This window comes from Lolium perenne, chromosome 1 (genome assembly GCF_019359855.2).
Source record: "Lolium perenne isolate Kyuss_39 chromosome 1, Kyuss_2.0, whole genome shotgun sequence".
Taxonomy (NCBI): Eukaryota; Viridiplantae; Streptophyta; class Magnoliopsida; order Poales; family Poaceae; genus Lolium; species Lolium perenne.
In genome coordinates this window covers 78,947,207-78,955,395 of record NC_067244.2, presented here as the reverse complement: position 1 = coordinate 78,955,395, position 8,189 = coordinate 78,947,207, and positions in this window count along the sequence as shown.

The following is an 8,189-nucleotide window of genomic DNA, read 5'->3' as shown; positions in this document are numbered from 1 at the left end:
GTTATTACAAGTTCTATCACCACTGCAGACCATTAATTAATTATGTATGAGCATATTCTAAATCACCATGAACAATCTGCTTTAGGGCCGTCTTGTTGTGTTTTGTGTTATGCGATAAACATAGAGCACTTGTGTATTAGCTCTTGTTAATTTATGCATTAGTATCCACGCATGCCAGGTTCCATTTGGGAAAGAGCAAGCCATCCACAGGGGAAGAAATGGTGTAATTGTTTTTTTAACAAATAGAAGTACAATTAGATGTTTTATATGTGATTTACACCGCACAACTGGTTTTCTATAAAATTTATGCAATTGAACCTCCGTCAAATTGCAAAGACAAAGTTCTACCTTGAAGGATAAACAGCTGAGCACTAATAGATTTTGACTTTAATTTGTGTTGTTCATATGAAATCCATGGATTATTCGGGGCCAGGAGTGGACAGAGAACAACGTGTATTGTGCTGCTCCTGACGCAAGAGTAGATCTTACAGTTCTGTACTTGTTGATCACCTTTGTTTATACTTCTACCTCTGTATTGTTACCTTTATTTTTTTGTATTTTTCCATGGTGCTAAAAAATGGATTGTTTGATTCTACTATCTTTGTTGCTTGACTCTTACATATTATTAGATAGCAGTAGCTCTGCTATAAATAGCAAGATCTGTAAACCAAGAAATAACTTCTAAATGATGGTTTGTGTTATGTTTGGACTTTTGTAGTTTCACCATTGCACTTCATATTGCCATGCATTAGTTCTCAGCAATGCTTCAAATATTCAGTTAGATATTTACATTTGGCCAACCTAATAATATTTGTCCTACTAGCTAGAATTATTACTTCATTATACTACCTCTGTCCATAAATAGATGCCAAAAGTTTGTCTAAATTTGAATGTATCTAGTCACGATTTAGTGTATAGATACATCTGAATTTAGACAAATCTTTGGCATGTATTTATGGATGGAGGGAGTATATTTTCCCTGTCTTGTGCAACTATGACAATACCATCAATATATCTTCACAAATCATTATCATTTACGAAAAATGAATATTACCTATATACTTGTGATCTGACTAGACTGATGAAGGAAAGCTACTCAAGGACAAGGGTTCAGCTGAGCGTATATAATAAATGTTCTCAGTTTATTGGTGCCTCTCATTCAGAAGTTTTAAGGTCTAAATGGCTACCGTTTTGCCTTTGGTAGGAAACTTCATGTTTCAGCAGGCTAGGGCTTGATTTGGATCAGTTCATCTCGACATCCTTTCCTGATGGACATTTTCTCATATGAATTTCGTTTCTTGAGTTATTAAATGCTTGCATTGATTCAGCTTTTATAAATGTGTGTGCTTTTGCAGGCATTCAACATGGTGTGTTGGCTGGTGGATTTCTCCGCCCTTTCCTTGGTCAGATACAGGCTTGCTAAACTTTATAATTCGATTGTTTAGTATATATAAACTTGAAGGCATAGCCATTTATATGGATGTAAGAGTTGAACTTCGTAGAACGTGAAGTTCCAATTAGAGTTGAATACTTTAGTCATGTAAAAATAGATGCTTCTATTATCTAAGTTTTTTTTAGGGATTTCTATAGCTCTTCTCTCAAAAGTGAGATGCATGTAAGAGTTGAAATCTGTAGAACATGAAGTTCCTATTAGAGTTGAGTACTTTAGTCATGTAGAAATAGATGCTTCTGTTATCTAAGTTTTTTTTTAGGAATTTCTGTAGCCCTTCTCTCAAAAAATGGATGGGCGCAGCAACGCTGGCATTCATGGTCTAGTTTATTCATATTATCTCTCTTCCTCCACCCAACTTCAAACCAACTCCATTGGATCTTCAAATCTGCTCGTTTTTTATTCGATCCCTCGCACTCCTTCGAACCATGGTACGTTTCTCCTCCGATCCCCAACTTATCTTCAGCAATTCCATGTCCTAGCTCTTGCCATTATCAATCTAGACTTAGTATTATTATGAATTTCATCCTCTTAATGGACATGTTACACTTTAAAATTTGAGGAGATTCTTTTGTAGCATGTGTAGAGGATCATTCCATGCTTGCTATCATCGGATCAGATTTTTTTTGTTTAGTTAACAAATTATTATTGAAAGGTACTTAATTAGTGATTAATTTTAGATGAACACAAGGATCTGCACACACGCCGTGGTTGCAAAAGACGCACCACCGAATGAGAACACCCCTGGTGCGTTTCACATCGAATTCGATAAGCCACGCCAACTCAATCGTTTGAACCGCCTCAAGAACTGCGAGATCAAGTCTACTAAATGGGCGTTCCCCCATATTCTGAACCAACTAGGCCTACGCCATAATTTTGATAACCTTTGCAATAATGTTGGTTTGCCTCACTTTGTCTTTCAGGAAGCCGGCACCTATCGCCGCTCGACACTCGAGTTTCTTAGCACCTTGAAGCACACGGTGGGAAGTTTTCACATCCCGGAGGAAGAACAACCCAGAGTCGGTCGTATATCCTTCCGTTTGATGAACAGAGTATTACTTGACTCTGGATGAGTGGTTCCACCACTTTGGTTTCGACAACAGCACCACCTCCAACCGCTTCAATTGTTTCGCTATGAATCCATCTCCCCTAAACTATTTTAGTAGAATGAAAGTACCTCATACACTCCCTCAAGGTAACAATATTAAGTGTCCATCTATTAGCTATTTGTGTTATTGCATACACCTTGTAGGCATGTGATGATTTCACAAGAGTTAATGAAGCGGACATGATGATCCTTGCAAAGGCCGTTTTCTCAAACTGCAACATCAGGCCACATTTGGGCACTCTCCTCGTGATGTACCTAAAGCACCAATCACTTGAAGCTCATGGCTCCATATGCGGAGGGGGAGTCATAACCTTTCTAGCATGAGGACTTAACATCAATGTAAGTAAATTATAAGCATTGGAAGGACCTCGCCGTGTAGGTTTTGCTACTCTGAATGCATGTGGTAAGGTAAGAAAAACTAATGGTGGATATTACTTCAACATACTGGAAGCTGATCACTTGATCACGCCCCTTTGCCTAATGGCCTATTCTCTATCGAGGATGAGCGTTCACATTATGATGCGCATGTTGAGGAAAATCTACTACAACAACAAGATGAACCCAAAGGAGAAGAAGAAGTTGGAGAAGAACACACATGGCCCAAAAAAGAGCAGCAACCACACCACGACTTGACCACCTATGAGGACATGTACGCTCTCGAAGGAAGCATTGAGAACATAGCAAACCTCACCATCAACCTTCGAGATTCCACCGGGGAACTTTCATCCCAATTCACCCATTGGAGCAGCCAACGGAACTTTGGAAACTACCCTCCACCGCCACAATGAGCTCAACAAGGGCTTGCAAAAGCCTAAGCTTGGGGATGTGTTCCTCAAGAACTTTTATTTGTGTTAAGTAATTTTTTTCCAACTCTTTGAAGACCTTTAAAACACTCATGTTGGTTTGTTCCAACACTTTGCTTTTTATTTTCTTTCATTATTAGTTCATTTTATTTTTATTTGTTTTTACTTCCTAACTTAGTCGCCAATCCTTTTATTTTTATCTCTCAACGTCAAATCAACAAAAATATAAAATATTTTTTTCCTTTTATCCTTGTTCTTGAAAAATGAATTTTCATTGGCCTATCTGCTTTCATATTATTAATGAGAGTGATCTACTATGAGTTTTGAAGGAACACATCAGAAGGAAGAGAAATGTGAAGCCACCTATAAGAAGTATGTCCTATGTCTCCCGCTTTGGAAATCTGAAATGCTTGTGCTAGTTAGTATACTTGTAAAGCTATGGTATTAGCGGGAGTGATTTGAAATAATTGGAATAGAGATTTTATTTGTGTGTTTAATTATTTGTGATATCTCTTACTCTAGTTCATTTAGTTAACCGAGTTTTCCTTGGAAATAATATTGCCAAACAAGTACAATGATAAGAAGTCTACAATTATGACTTCTATGATGACCGATTGTCTTAAGGGTTTAACTTTGAAGATACTTAACCCCGTAGATTTAGTGATAGACTTGATAACACTCTTGATAGGAATTTTTTATTTAATTGAAGTCTAGTGGTAACTGAGATGCATGCCAAGCTGTAATGTTCTGAATCAAGTACTATGATATTTCTTACAGCTTGTCTACGAACTATGATGCATAATCTTGGGATGCTAACAACTCCGCTGGCTTATGAATGATTTGCGGAATAAATTCCAGTTTCACCTATTGAGTTGAGGACATGGGTAGCTAGCAACTTGTGTGCAACCATTAGTACCCTTGAGTAGTACTAAAATATTACTAAAGGTCATTCATGACTCTTAATTGAAAAATATGGTTGGAATCCAAATGTATCACTTCTAAGTCTTGGCATGGACTCATTACTATTGTATGAATTTTCTTGAAAAGCAATGAATTGATAGTAAGTGTTTTGATAGTCTTAAATCTTGATTGTCGTGGGTATGACCACGGCAGGTGCTACGGGGGGCAGCACTTCATTGATACGGGGGCAAGGAGACATTGCCATCTGCGGATCGAGGTGCACAGGACGCAAGGGTTTACCCAGGTTCAGCCCCTCCGGAGAGTAAAAGGTCTACGTCCTGCTAGATCTATTGCTCAGTGGAGAATTACAATGGGGGGGGGGCTCAGTCGGAGACTACGCCAAGAGCTTACAGGGGGAGATTGGATCTCAGATGATGTATCCTCTAGGGTTTTAGCTCGGGGGTTTATATAGGCACCCCCGATATAGGGTTACATGAATATAACTACGAATCATATCAGTTGCTACTAATCCGGGATTTGCCACCCCTCTCGCAAGCAATCCCCTTCTCCAGTCGCGCGGATCTTCATCCAGGGATTGCGGCCCAGTCGCTACAGGGCCCAGTCACCCGGTCGCTGCAGGGCCCAGTCACCCAGTTGCTCGGGCGACTGGCAGCCTTCTTGGGCCTTCATCTCCATGGCGAGTGGGACTGGCGACACACCCCCTTAGGGCATATCCCCATCAGTAGTCCCCGAGCGCGGTGGTGATGAAGCGTGGATTCGAGACGAGTCTTGAAGAGGCGCGGTGATGGATTAACGTGAGTCGCCATCGGGCTCCCAGAAATGAAGTCACCGCTTAAGCTCCAGTCTCCAGTCGCCAAAAGGTTAGTCAGCCAGTCGGCGTATGACAATCGGCGTTGGCCAGTCGTCGTTTGCCAGTCGGCGTATGACGGTCGGCGTTGGCCAGTCGTCGTGTAGACACGTGGAGGAGCCAACGGCTATATTTCACGTTGACTGAGGCGCGAGCCGTTTGCATGCAGTTGACCGTTGGGCTTGACGTGATTGCAAACGGCTAGTTTAACGGTTACTCAGCCTAATTCGGCGCAGATCCTAGTCGTTGATTGCGGGGCGGCGGTTTCGGAGCGAACGTGAAGGGCGGATCCGTTCCTACTCCCGGGCGAGTGCGTCGGTATAAAGGAACATTCCGGGAATTAGGGCTTCTCATTCCTCCGCATTCCTCTTTCTCCTTCTCTCATTTTCTCTCCATCTCGAGCTCCACGTACATCGCCTCAGGGATCATTCCCGAGTTCAAGCAGGAGCGGTGGAGGCTTCCGGCGGTGAACGAGGTGGAGCCGCTCCCGAGGCCCGGCGAGTTCGTGATCTTCCTGAGCTTCCACGATCGCGGCTTCGCACTCCCCACCTCCGACTTCCTCCGGCAGCTCCTGGCCTTCTATAATATCAAGATCTCCGACCTCGGGCCGCACAGCGTCCAGCAAATATCGCTGTTCGTGGCGCTGTGCGAGTGCTACTTGGGCTGCCCACCCTACTTCCCCCTGTGGGTATCGATCTTTCATGGGCGGGTGACCAGGGCCAGCAAGAGCGACCAGTCGCTCATCCCGAACGACGGGATCACCTTCCAGGTGAAGTCCGGGGAGAGCTTCATCGACATGGCGCTCCCCAAGAAGGCGCAGTCGCAATGGCGCCGGTTTTGGTTCTACGCCATGGAGTACACTCCTCCAGGGGGGTTCGCATCCCCCAGTACACGCCGGAGCCGAGTGTCCCCCGGCACCTCAACGTGCGGTCGCTGCTGCGCGACCAGGAGGAAGTGGTGAGGGAGATGCGCCTGGCGATCCAGGCGCTGAAGGACGACGGATTGACGGCCGCCAACATGTACAACTGTTGGCTGCCGCCGCCTGATTCCTCTGCGCTGCCGCGACCACTTCATGTGGGAGTACCAGGGGCAGAACGACTGCACCCGGTCGACGGCGATCGAGTGGGACGAGGCCGAGTACCGGAAGGCGCTCGCCAAGGTCACCACGGCCACCTTCACCTCCTTCGACGATGGGCTGCAGCCCTTTTCCGAGGACAAGCCGGCGCCTCAGGTACCAATTTATCCTCTTTAGTGATTTCAACTGATCGATTGGGGTTCCGAGTCAACTGACGCGCTCCCTCGGCCTGGGTGCAGCGGTGGCAGAAGGTCGCTGACCATATTCCCCCGCTCGCGGGGAAAGTGCCCTCGGAGATGACCGAGGGCGAAGAGGACGAAGCCGAAGACGAGGGGGAGCGCACCGAATCGGACTCCGATGCGCGGGACTTCATCCGACTTCCCCACGGTGTGAAGAGGGGGGCGACCTCCTCATCACAGGGCGCACCGGGGGAGGGCGCCCCAGAGGACGACGAAGGAGAGGAGACGACCTCACCTCCTGAAGGAAAGGGGCCCGCGAAGGGGCCCGACGAGCTGCGGTCCAAGCGGCTGCGCCAAACCATCCTTGAGGGCGCCACCGAGCTCCGGCGCCCCCTGAAGGACGCCCTTGAGGCCGGGGCCCGAGTCGGCCCAGGCGTGAAGGCGATTCCGACGGCGAAGTAAGCATATCTGCCCTATCTTGTTTCACCGTTTCCTGAGTTAGCGAGGAGCTCACGTCGACCCTCTGTAGGTCCAAGAAGAAGATCCTGATGCGGCCCATCCCGGTTGGTGGAGCGGCGGCTACAAGGGCGGCCGAGGCGAAGAAGGCGGCGGAGCTGAAGAAGGCCGCCGAGTTGAAGAGAGCGGCCGCCGTCCCTGCGAGCCTAGCCTCATCGCGAGAGGAGCCCGCCATCACGAGCAAGGCGGCGGGTGCGACCGCCAGTTCAGTCGGGCCAGTCGCCGGAGGCGGCCCCTCAGCGAGTGCAAGCAGCGGCGAGGTGACGAAGACGGGCGTCGAGTCAGCCATGGCTCGGGGTCCGGATGTCGTCCCCCCCATGGTGGAGGAGACGGCGGGCACCGAGTCGGCGACGGCTCCAAGTCCAGGCGTCGTCCCTCCCGTGGTGGAGAAGGAGCGGGGCGCTGCCGAGGGAAGTGATCTCTCGGCGAGGATGAAGGAGCGGCGCACAAAGGCCGCCAGGGACCAGGCTCGTCCCAGCGATCCCGAAGCGCCAGCGGTGGAGACACTATCGACCGAGGCGGTGGTGCAGGGGGGCGGGACGCACGAGTCGCGTCGGCCTCCACTGTCGACTTTGTCCTTTACTGAGCTTCACGCGGCGCTCGGTGAAGTTCATGTGGTAAGCGTCTCTTGGCTTGTAGTACGGTTCCCCCCCCAGTCCCCGAGGGTCGACTTGGGCTGAAGGGGCGAGTCGAGTCTTCTGTTTTGATTGGTAACCAGACGAATCTTGTTTTATACGCGTTCGTATTTTTTGGCAGGCTGAAGTGAAGCGCCTAACGGCACAGGTGGAGGAGGCGGCGAAGAAGAACCGCCAGCTGGTCGCCATTGGCAGTAAGTTTTCACCTTTTTCGGGGTCGGCGAAATTTCATGTGATTCTTCCGACTTTCTTAGTATCTCTGATGCTCGTCGTTCTTCTGTAGCAGAGGCGCGCGAGAAGGCATTGGCTGAAGCGCGCGAGGGGTATGTGAAGGAGTCCTTCTACCCGGACGCCGAGTTCCGGGCGAAGACAGCTGAGGAGGCGACGAAGAAGGCAAAGACGGAGCTTGCTGACCTCAACAAGGTTTTGGAGGGCAAAGGCAAGGAGATCGAGGACGTCATTGCCGATTACAAGGGCAGGCTCGAAGCTGCGGCGGAGGCTAGGGACGCTGCCCGGGGAGCCGCGGCGACGCTGCGGGAGGAGATTGCGGCTTTGAAGTCGCAGCACGCCAAGGAACTTGCCGCGGAGAGGGAGGTGTCAGAGAGTACTGTCTTGGCGGTGCAAGCCGAAAAGACCAGTTTCGAGGCCTTCGTCC